General features: G+C 47.0%; 1 long non-coding RNA gene across 1 annotated transcript; it reads right to left on the bottom strand.

The window, feature by feature from the left end:
* Positions 1-3922: 3922 nt before the first annotated feature.
* Positions 3923-8145, bottom strand: LOC116535799. Its single transcript, XR_004262355.1, has 5 exons — positions 8015-8145; positions 6483-7328; positions 6076-6384; positions 5738-5921; positions 3923-5184 (listed from the first exon to the last, which is right to left on the bottom strand). It is a non-coding gene; the product is annotated as an uncharacterized LOC116535799 (long non-coding RNA).
* Between the last annotated feature and the right edge of the window lie 3741 nt (positions 8146-11886).

The following is an 11886-nucleotide window of genomic DNA, read 5'->3' as shown; positions in this document are numbered from 1 at the left end:
GTGGGGCAGTCAGGAAGACAGAACTCTCTGTCACCACCTTTGAGCTTGAGGGTCTGCTCCTATCTCTGACAATGGGATTCACAGCAGGACGCGGGCAGGGCTGGGAACAGGATGTGGCAAGCAAGGCACGGGGATGCAAAATGCTCAGCAATGTCACCTCCAGACTCAGGCATGCGTGGGTCGGTCTCTAAGAGCAAGGACCCTTGCACTGTGAGCCCTGAGCATGGCACTTGTCTCACCCTCAGCCTGGCCCTGGGAGTGTCCAGCAACAGGCAAAACATGAGGAAAACAGAGTTTATCTTCCTGGGGTGTAAATTTTGCCCAAAGACTTGGAAGAGGAACTAATTTTTCTGTTAAAAAGATACAAAAAAGATCAGAGAAGAATGCAAAACTGAAGAGTTTTTAAGATAAAACCCACCCGGGTCCTGGGGATACAAGCCCTTGTTTTCACCTTTAGTGGGATCTGGGTAGACATCTTAAAGAAGCTCCAATTAAGCTGTTGATGAAAAGATTCAAAGACAGAATATGTGCTTATTGAATCTGCAGGAGACATGCACTCTTATCATCTTAAGATTCCTAAACATCAGAGCCGAAAAGAACAATGCACTGAGGTGGCCTTTGTCCTGGTTAAAATTCCATGCTGCAGTTAAAAGCAAAGCTAGCTGCACAGGCCTTGATCTAAGGAATATGACTGAGCAGCCGCCAAGTGCTGGGCTCTGTGCTAGGGTAGACGTGCAGCTGGGGGATCAAGTGGCAAATCACAGGCGAGTGCCTGGAGGAAGAGAGCCGTGGCAGTCCTGTTTGGATAGTTTCCATTTCATTCCTCCTTCAAGACCCAGCGGTGAGTCAAAGTCTGTAAGAAGGTTTTTGAATTGCAGATGAACCACGATGAGCTCCATGCATTAGACCAGGCAAGATATCCCTCCCGGACAACTCAACAGTGCTTAGATTCTCAAATTCTAAATGACACTGAGTCTAATTATCTGAACATGGCAACACCATGAGGGTTCATTGATAAAATCTTGAGTTCTAGCAATGCTGCCTCATTCATTCATTCCTTCATTCATGCTTCCATGTGTCTGGCACTGAGATTCTCCAGTTCCCAATACCTGCTCGATGCAGCCCAGTGGTGGAGACAGACGCGAACCAGTGAGCCTCACAAGGAGCAGCGGTACTGAAGGACAAGAGCTGGGTCGAAGGGTCAGGATGACAGTGAGATCCGCACCATGAGTGGATGGCAGCCTGCTGAGGCAGGTCTCTGAATACATGCTCAGCAGTAGAACAAGAGGCTGTGAGAGAGAGAATCTGGGAGAAGCTCGGAAAGCAAAGTCACTGGTCCAGGAAGAGAGTGGAGAGAGGCATTCACCTTGCACCCTAAATTTAAGGACACACAAAAAAACTCAGTGATCAAGATAAATAACAGTTCAATGACTTTAATGCAACACTGAGAAAACAATCACAATTGATGTGAAATATTCATGATTAATAACATATTAAAATGTTAAAATCAGGACAGGGTCCCACAAGGCCAAGGTCAGGGTAAGGTGAGTGAGGCGGGTCACGCAGGTGCAGGTGGAAGCCTGTCTTGATCTAAAACTTTAATACTGCATATATTTTGCATTAATTTTTATGTTTTAAATATTGCATTATTGATCTTGACTCTGAGTAATTTGCCACCCCTTTCCATTTTTGCATTGTGGCCTCTCCCTGCCCTGGTCCCACCCTCCAAGGACAAGGACGAGGGTTTGGGAAAGGAGGCAGGGGCTGGACCACAGCAGAGGCTCAAGGGTCATGCTCCAGACCCTGGGCTTTATCCAGCAGCATTGAGGAGCCAAGAATGATATATCCAATGTGTGTGTGTGTGTGACAAGATTGCATGGGAGAATTTGTAGTGAGGGGAGGGAGGACCAGAAAGAAGAGGGTGAAACCAGTTAGGAGGGAGACATGAGTATCCAAGCAAGAAGTGCAAGCCATTTGGAGAAGACGGGTAGGAGAACAGTGAATGAATTAGAGACCTTCAGGCAGTGAAATCAACAAGGCCAGGACACGTGGATTCAAGAGGATCACTTCTAATTTTCTGATGGTGCAATTCACTGTGGCCATGACTAGTTTGGAGTAGAGGTAGAAAATGGGTCTGGTTTTTGGCCTGTTGAGCCCGGTTCATTTGCAGCATTCTAGTAAGATATGATAAATGTCAATATATACATATAGTGTATGCACATATACAAAATATACCTATTTTGATACACATTATACAACTTTACAAACAAGGTTGGTTGTACCAAAACCAAAGGAAGGAAGGTTGACCAGGCAAGGTGTCTCATGCCTATAATCCCAGCATTTTGGGAGGCCAAGGTGGGTGGATCATTTAGGGCCAGGAGTTCGAGACCAGCCTGGGCAACATGGCAAAACCCCGTCTCTACTAAAAATGCAAAAATTTGCCAGGTGTGGTGGCAGGTGCCTTTAATCCCAGCTACTCAGAGGGCTGAGGCAGGAGACTCCCTTGAACCCAGGAGGCGGATGTTGTGCAGTAAGCCAAGATCGTGCCACTGCACTCTAGCCTGGGTGACAGAATGAGACTCTATCTCAATTGACAACAAAAAGGAAGGAAGGTGGACCACGGTACCCTCACTGTCAGCACGTTTATCACCATGGTGATGGTTCTGGGATTCTCATGTCTGGATGCTGCTTTGCTGAGCACAGGAGGCTTTTACCACATTGCTGCATTTTAATCATCACCCCCTGGTGAGGACCCTGAAGGTCAGGTTTCTTTTGACTTACTTGAAGTTACTTAGCTGGGCTTGAACCAGGGTCTCCTCACTCCAAATGCCACAGTCCTTTCATCAGCCTGTTGCCTCACACACTTACCATTTCACAAACCCCACCCTTGTCCCCAAGAGGCAACTGTTTTCATTGTTTGATATCCTGTATCCCCCTTGCATGGAATCTAACACCATTTTAAAAGGGAACACCTCCAACTTGCAGCATTAAAGAGATGTCATCCGGGTGCTGGCTCGACTGTTTACTGATTGATAAATACCAAGACTGCTCCTGAGGTTGGGCAAGAGATGGGTGCAGTCCTGGGAAGAAAAAGCATGCCTGGTGAGTCTGCTGACTGGCGAGTGAAAGCCACACTAGTGTCAAATGGGGTCATAAAAGCTACCTGGGCACGGCGCATGTGTCTGTGTTCCCAGCTACTCAAGAGGCCATGGCAGGTGGATCACTTGAGCCCAGGAGTTTGGAACTTTAGCATGCTATGACAGCACCTGTGAATGGCCACTGTACTCCAGTCTAGGCTACAAAGCGAGGCCCCATCGCTAAAAAAGAAAAAAAGATATCCAGAGCCAGAGACTCAGCCACTCACCCACAGTTTTCAGCCCTGATTCTGCCATTTAGTGTAACCCTTGAAAAGACATGCTGGGACTATGACCATATAAAATATTATAATATTCTTATAATATTTTCATTCCTCTGTGTGGCCTCAGAGGTTTGTTGACCCATGCAATGGACCCATCACACCCTGTGGAACGCAAACTACTCCTCTGGGCAAAATGCACTCCAGAACCGGCAGCTGGGACCATCCAGATCACAGCAGCCTCAAATCATGTGGCCTAAAAACCCGGACCAGAGCTGCTTGAACAGTTTCTCCAATGCTAGTGCAGTCTTAGAGCTCAGACTGCTGCAGAATAGAAAAGCAATCTCCCTTCCCCCGGGGCCAGAGCCCAGCTGACATAACTGCGATGACTGCTGGACAGCGCCGTGGCTCAGCCGAGCTCATGTCTCCCTTCACGAGGAACAAGCCTTAAAATCCAGCTGTGATAGTCGCGTAGAGGCTTTAACATGCTGTTAGTGAAAAATCTGTTTAGAAATACATTTTGAGTTAATCAAATGCAATCAACAAAACGAGATGTCATCCAAAAAATTAATGTAACAAAGATTAGAAATTCTCATTGCTGAGGATGGGGTGGTGCAACAGGCTCTCTAATACGCTACTGGAAGCTTCTTCAGGAAAAGCAATTTGTTGATGGGTGTGTGTGTGTGTGTGTGTGTGTGTGTGTGAAGAAATGTGTTACAAGCACTTATCTACTTTATTCAGTAATTCCACTTTTGGGAATCTGGCCCAAGAAAATAATCAGGAAATGAAAACAGGTTCATATAAGCAGGCATTAATCATGGCATTACTTGACTTTTTAAAAAATTAAATGTCCAACACTACCAAAGTGATTAAATAAATTATGGAATGTCCTTATGATAGAATATTTATACAATTATTAAAACTGATGTTTGCATAGTTTTAATGCAAACATACTTTGATGTATGCCAAGTATTTTTTTAATAAAAAGGAAATGGTATGCTTATGACCTGGCATTGAGTACAAACCGCATATACACAGCACAGTATCACTCAGCATAAGCATATCACAGACAAGAGCCTGGAGGAAAATATTTCGAGATTAATAATGGTTACAATATGTGAATCTTCTGTTTTCTCCTTTATAGTTTTTTTGTTTGTTTGTTTTCTTCCACAGTTTTAGAATTATCTTGATTTCCTTTCACTACAAGAAAATAAATACCTAAATGCATTAGTAAATAGTTTGGAGTAGAGATTTTTAAGATGGTAGTTATGAGTAGCTGTGTATTCACAATAGCAATATTCCTCTCTGAGGAGTGAACTAAGAACACATACTCTGTTATAAATAGCTGTGGGGCTTTGACATTGCCTTTACATTCAAAATGAGTTCAGGTCATGAGGGAAGCAGGACCTTGCTGCAAAGCTTGGCTTAGGAGGAGCAGAGAGCTGGATGCCACCCTGCCTGATTTCCAGCTTCTCCTCTGTGAGTCCCAAGCTGCAGAACTCTGGGCAAGTCACTTACCAGCTGTAATCCGTCTGTCCCTGTTGACAGAGCAGCATCAGTGACTCCTGCCTTCCTCACAGGACAACCAGGAGGGCCAGTGGACACCCTTGTTGGGAGATGGCAGGGACTGTTAAGATGAGGACACTCCAGCGGTTGCAGGGTCCACACAACAGTTTGGGAGACACCAGCCTCCAGGTCAAGTTCTGGTCTACGTGACCCTGGGCCCCTGAGATCCCTGTAGAAAGTCTGAACTGCTCACATAACGCTGACCACTGGAGTCTGCAAAACCTGTTGACATTTGAGAGCTCACCTCCAAGCCATCAGCTGTTCTGTGAGGTGGACAAGGTGGGACACATGGTGATTTTGCAGCAGACAGTGAAGCCGATACTCAGAGATCTCAGGAACCCAAGTCCCCAGCGTGGCCCAGTGGGCCTTGGAGCCTGACCTGTGGCCCAGGCCCTCAGGTTCCAAGACCAGGGCTCTTTTTATTCTCTTCTGTGAGCTGGAGATGGGTTTCACTGTGTCCGTTTCACAAATAGGGAAACTGAGACTCCCAGAAAGCCAGGTGATGAGCCCAACTCATATATGATCCGATCTGTAAGGTGACATATGGTTCCTAGAAATCACCATACCACACGGGGCTTATGGCAAAAATGGGGTTAGGAGTACAACACTCAAAACATTACCAGTAACAGTAAAAATAAAAATAGAAGCCTAATAAAACAACAGCACTGTCTGACACACATTAAACTCGTAGGAAACGCATAAACCCTACAGTAATCATGGCACTTACCCTGGGAAAGATCTGAATTTACCTGTGCACCAGGGCACAAGGAGAGTTACAGTTTCTAAGTGATTCTGCAAAGGAGGAAGGAGGCTTACTAGAGGTGGAGCAGAAGGTTGTAACACCTGGTGCGGACAGGTGCAGCTCCTAACCCACAGCTGAGGTGACATTGAAGGGCCACGTGTGTGTGCACATGCTTGTGTGTGTGCACATGCTTGTGTGTGTGTTTCCTGCAGGGCTTGACTGAGCAGGATGCAGTTTTCTGCATTTGCCTACCATTTCCTGAGGACAAAATCACATCATGCTCAAATTATCCGCTAACATGTCAATCACACTAGAACAAATTTGTGTTTTCAAAACAAGACTCAGAGCAGAACTGGCTGTACCTAGTGAAGGGTGAGGCTACAAGTGGAACATGCGATTTTTTTTTTCTGACCTCAAAGTGTTCTTTACATAGGATGGTTCTACAGGCATTTCCTTCTTTTTCTTCCTCTTAGCCTGGCTTCAGGCTGGCAGTAGATAGCACCTGCTACCTGCAAAGGTGGGGTTGATGCGGAGCCATGGGTGATGGCACAGGAAGAATTCGGAGACTATGCCTGAACCCAGCGGAAAGAGGCCATGATGGGTCACGGTGTCCCTTGGAGACACAGATGAGAGAGTCTCGTACTGTACTCCGGATCTGCAACTTGCCAACTGCGTAGGCTTGGACAGGAGACTCAACTTCCTTGAGGCTTGGTTTCCTCATCTGTAAAATGGGAATAAACGTAGTATAACCCTCACCAGGTGGATCTGAGGGTTAAATGAGGTCAGGAATGTAGCAAGTGTTCAACAAACTCTGATGACCTCGCTCCTTCTCCTTCTCTTCCTCTACTTCTCCCTCTTCAAATCCCCTTCTACTTCATAGTCATCTTTGTCATCATTACCATTAACATCATCATCCTACCACCAAAGAAAAGAAGTCACGACCCGCTGGTTCCTGAGATGCTGGCAATGGAGCCGACTCTCTGGGAGCATCAAACTCAGTGAATCCTCTGGGTCTGAGGTGCATTGCTTGGTCTCTTGCACCCCAGACTTCACTTACGGCAGGAAACAGGCTCCTCCTTGAGGAAAGCAGCAGGAGCAAAGCTCTCCTTGGCTTGGTGTCGCTGCGTGGCAGTTTTCCTATTGGGTCCCGTGATGCGTTTTTTCTTCCCTGGAGCACTGCATTTGTGCGCATTTCTTATGTGCACTGAATGATTTCAATGCCAATCACCCACATGTCTGAAACCAGAAGGCCAGTCCCAGGAAGGTGGGACATGTCTGGGAGGTAGTTTCAGGCATTCAAAGTACTGTCTGCAGACTACAAGCATGGGCATCGCCTCGGAGCTTGTAGGAATGCAAAATCTCAGGCCCAGCCAGGAACCCTAACCTGCATTTTAACAGGATCCTGGGGTGATTCGATGCACATTACAGTTCCAGAAGCACTGGTCTTAAGGGACACAAGAGCCACAGCCCACAAGTCTGGGCTCGGGGAGAAACGCCTATCCCTTGATATGTTGAATGTCTGTTTCTCTTGGTATGTGCTGGGGATTACGTGCGCATGTCTGAACTCAGGTGGGATCGTGTTAGAATCCTGCCTCCAGCTGATATTCTGTGTGGCTTCAGTCAATTGGCTCCACCTCTCTGAGATTCTGTTTCTTTTTCTGTGATCTGAAATAATAATAGTTATTAATGTTTGACACAAAACATTAATGCATCCAGCACAGTTCTCAGCATGCAGTAAAACTCGTAGGAAATGATATTATGACCGCCATTGTTTGGAGTGAACACTGCAAGGTCCTCAACCAATATCCACTTTCTTTTTCTTCTTCGCTAACAGAATCTCAATTTTACTCAGACAGTGAATTGTTATTAAACAACGTTCACCTTCTTAGACCTCCTTGAATCTAGAAATGACCATGTGACCATGGTCACAGTCCTTTGGCAGGGTTTCCCTCCTCAATAGGAAAAGATTTCCGAATTTCCTTTCTTTCCTATCCTCCCTCCTTTCTTCTTGGACCCTGGATGTGATGTCTGGAGACAAAGCAGCCATTTTGCTGTCTTTGGGGATGAAAAGCACACTGAAAGGATGAGTAAGAGGAGAGAAAAGAAGGTGGCTGGGTTTCAGCAGCACTGTAGAGCCACTGTTAGGATCGCCCATCCCTGGGCTTCATGCTATAAAGCAGGTGGGAGGATTGAAGCTCAATTTCAGCTACATGCCTGACCTCATTTAACCCTCAGATCCACCTGGTGAGGGTTGTACTACTTCAATTCTATTACATACAGCCCAACATAGTCCTACCTTGTGATGCCACCATCACGACACTGTCATCATTACGATCGCTATGGTTACTAACCATCTCTGGCAAGCACTGGGGGCTCAACCTGGGTCCTTGGTGAGCATTTGCTAATTTCAGTTGAACAGTTTGAAGGAACCTTAAACCTGGGAAACAGAATCGACTGTCAAGCTCCTTTAAAAAATAAGAATTAAAAAAAAAAACGTAATCCAATTATCCACCAATAATAACTGCTAAATGCATTTTGACATGCAGCTTTTCATGTTTCTTTTTACACACACATTTAAATATACACCTACTTGTAAGGATAATGTGCACTGCTAATTTTCATGTATCTCTATATTACCATCTTTTTCATGCCATTAAATTTGCTTCTACAATAAAAATAACAAATCAGATAATGAGAGGAGCCTGATCCTTCACTTGCTTCAGTTTTGCCTTCCAAGAACTGCGTCTTTGCAACACTAAGAGCAGACGTCACCCCCACCAATGCCTGAGTGAACGTTTCCTGTTGAAAAGCTGCATCGGGAAAGATGTCAGAGCTGCCGGCTCACTTTTCCTGGAGAGCTTCTTAGGATGCCCAGAGGTAACAGAACAGTCACTCCTTTAACGACTTCTCTTTATTTCCTCCAAATGTCACTGTGAAAAAGTCATACCCATTTTCACAATAAATTCATACTTTTTTACATGATGAAAATGATGTAAGGCTTTAATTCTAAAGTTCTACTCCAGGACTTCGGATGCTGCCTGTCCTGCCTTGGTCCAGAGTCCTGCCTGTGTGGGAAGCCCTCTCTCCCAAAAGCGAGTGAATCAGAAATTATTTGTCAAAGTGACTCCAATACTGATAATGTGTGGATGACAGAACAAATAGCATCCTTAATATTTCTCACCTAATAAAATAGGACAAGAAATGATTAGGAGAAGCACCTGCACCAAGTCATGGGGCCAGGCTGTCTGGGGGGGCTCCCACCCCCACCCAACCCTTACCTCCACCCAACTCTACCCTCACCCCACTTCACCCCACCCCTTCCCCACCCCTCCTCACCCCTACCCCACCCCTCCCCCACTCCACCCAACTCTACCCCCACCACACCTGCCAGGGCAGCTGTCCTTGTCCTCAGCTAATTGTTCCTGTGTCAGTAGGTGGACTCAGTGTTGCTGGATTTTTCAAGAGAGATTAGAAATATACATTTTTATTTGAAATCTTCCCATCTTTAAATGTCAGCCACTTCTTAAGATCACAAAACAAAAAACAAAACCACTCTAAGGACCACAGAATAAAACCAGTCTACAGGCAGAGGCGGGCCACAGCTTGGAATCTCCAAGTTAGCACGGCCCTCCTTGGCAGCCTTCCTTGTTAGGCAGAGGACAAGGCTTTAGAAGAGACGTTGCCAGAGGGCCATCGCATCATGGTAATAGCCTTTTTGCTTAACGTCAGTTTACCCACACCCTGTGCTTCAGGCACAAATGAGACAAATTAAGGGCATTCAGCTGGGAGCCAGCACATATTTTTTTCGTTAAGGAGCTGAGCGAGTCATTAACCGCCCAGGGCTGGTGGAAGGCGGGGGAAGCGCCAGCAAACCCAGGAGGTGCCCAGGACCCATGACCTCATTCTGTCCCAGCCCAAGTCTTCACTGCTTCATGAGGGGCCGTGACAGCGTGGCCTTCTCTAGCCCCACATGGTGACAGCAAGGCCAGAGTGCGGGGGGAGCTCGCTGTTTCTGTTCCTCACAAGCCAAGACGCCAGACCCAGCTCTAGGATGACAGAGAAAATCCCCAAGGGGAGGTCTGCACACTTCTCTGGCATGGAGCACTGTGGCTAATGCCCATACTCCCCTGGTGCGCACTCAGCCCTGGCTGAGCCCTGGCGCTCACCCTGTTGGGTTCCAAGGCCTTCCTGAGTCCTCTTGCCTCCCCTCTAATCGCACAGCCTTCGGCTTATGTGGGATGGTCAACTCTTCTCGGCTTGCAGGGGGCTTTCCTGGTTTTAGTACTGAAAGTCCCACATCCCCAGGAGCCCTTCATCCTGTGCAAACTAGGACACTTGGCCACTCTGAATCTGTGCAAAACCCAGGGAGTTGATTTTGAATCCACAATTGAGAAGCCTCATCAGGCTGTAGAAGGGCACAATTTTAAAAAATCAGGACATGGGCCTTCCAGTTAAGTGAGCTGGGGTACAGAATACTCAATTGGACTTCGCTTCCAAGGGTAGACGGGCAGTACTGACCACAGTGGGGCGGTCCTAGAAGCAGCTGGCCACTCTCCACAACCTCGCTACGCAGTGTGGTCCCCAGGCCTGCAGTGTCAGCACCACGTGGAGCCTGCTAGAAAAGCAGACACTCAGGCCCAAGTGTGGACCGATTGGATCAGAATCTGCATTTTGAGAAGATGCCTGGACGCTGCACAGCACACAGGCTGGAGAGGCACTGTCTGTGGGTGCTGCATTCTTACAGCTTAACTTGGTGAAAGGACAGAATGGGGACCCAGAGAGGTGTCGGGAACCTGAGCAGATGTGAGAAGTCTCATTCACCTCCCTCGGTTCCTGGAGGCTAAAGCTGTTAAGCTCCTAGAAAGGCAAGGAGGTCTGTCTGCCAGGGTATAAGGACACAAATGAATGTCAACAGTCCCACACTACATGTCCCCGGACTATAGACCTTAGAGGACAAAGGACTTTGTGCATTTTTTTACCCCTTCTGCCTAGATTTTCCAGGACCTTCAACATAAAAAGTACTAAATCCTCTATTAGACTGGAATGCTTTGGGCTGCAGGTATCAGAAACCCAGCCAACAGTTGCTTAGACAAATAGAAGCTTCTTGTTCTCACACGCTGAGGAGGGAGGGTGTGGGTGCTGTATGGCTGAAGTCATGGCTCAGCAGTGCCGGCCGGGATGGAGGCTCTCCCTGCCTTCCCCTCTGGAATTCCAAGCACTTCCACTTCTGTCCTCAGGTCGGTGGCCTTACGGCCTCAGGATGCCTGCTGCAGCTTGAAGCATCGTGTTGTTTTCAAGACAAGAAAGGAACAGGGGAAGCCAATGAATATAGTCTTCTTTTTCAGGAGAGCAAAGTATTTCTTACAAACTGACCGCCTACTTCAACTCAAGCCTCGTTTCTGGTGCCACAATGCCAACCAGACCCAAGAAAGTCTGGGAAACAAGGCACTGACAAAGGGGACAAGCAGCTGTGAGGGGCTCAGACCAATTCCAATCCATCACCTAGAGCCAAAGAGAGCCAAGAGGGGGCCAGCCAGGGCCGGGAGATGTCTCTTGCAGGCCTTCTGGTCTTTGCATAATGGCCGTGATCTTGTTGGCTGCTCATTTACATTCCTGACTCCTTCTAGGTGATGGAACCCTTAAAGGCAGTAAATGCATCTTAGTCGTTTCAACATACTCCTGGTGCCAACACACCAGGCACAGAGTGTGCTCAGTGGATATCTGCTGAATGGATGAATGAATGAGGATGCCCTCAGTGCCCATGAGCCAGAGCCACTCATCCCCAAATGTCTTGAGATAGTGTCATCGGCTTTATCTGATAATCGGCTTTATCTCCATAATGACTTATCTTTTCAAACTGGAACCAGGCTTCATACAACTGGAGCAAAGTCATAGAGAATCATCTAGCTTGAGTCAGAAGTTGCAGTTCCATGGAGCCTGGCTTGGGAGTGCGATCAGGAGGTGATCAGCAGCTGCCAGACTTACCCACTCCCACAAGGCCGACTACATAAAATGAAGGAACAAAATAAAAGCCAACCTCTGGGGTCAGGCAAAGCCATTTTTTCTTAAGGGGAGTCGCAGGCAAGTCTGTGCTGTGTGCCTTGGAGTGTCGCAGCTAATCACGGTCCATGAAACATGATGGGATGGAGCAAGTCAGATGATTCCACCTGATATGTGCCATATGACAGCCGTTAAGTCGCTTGGTCTATTGGAAATAACATTT

Source organism: Sapajus apella, unplaced genomic scaffold (genome assembly GCF_009761245.1).
Source record: "Sapajus apella isolate SASKATOON/1434 unplaced genomic scaffold, GSC_monkey_1.0 scaffold96, whole genome shotgun sequence".
NCBI classification, from domain to species: Eukaryota; Metazoa; Chordata; class Mammalia; order Primates; family Cebidae; genus Sapajus; species Sapajus apella.
This window is presented reverse-complemented; position numbering and strand designations above follow the sequence as displayed.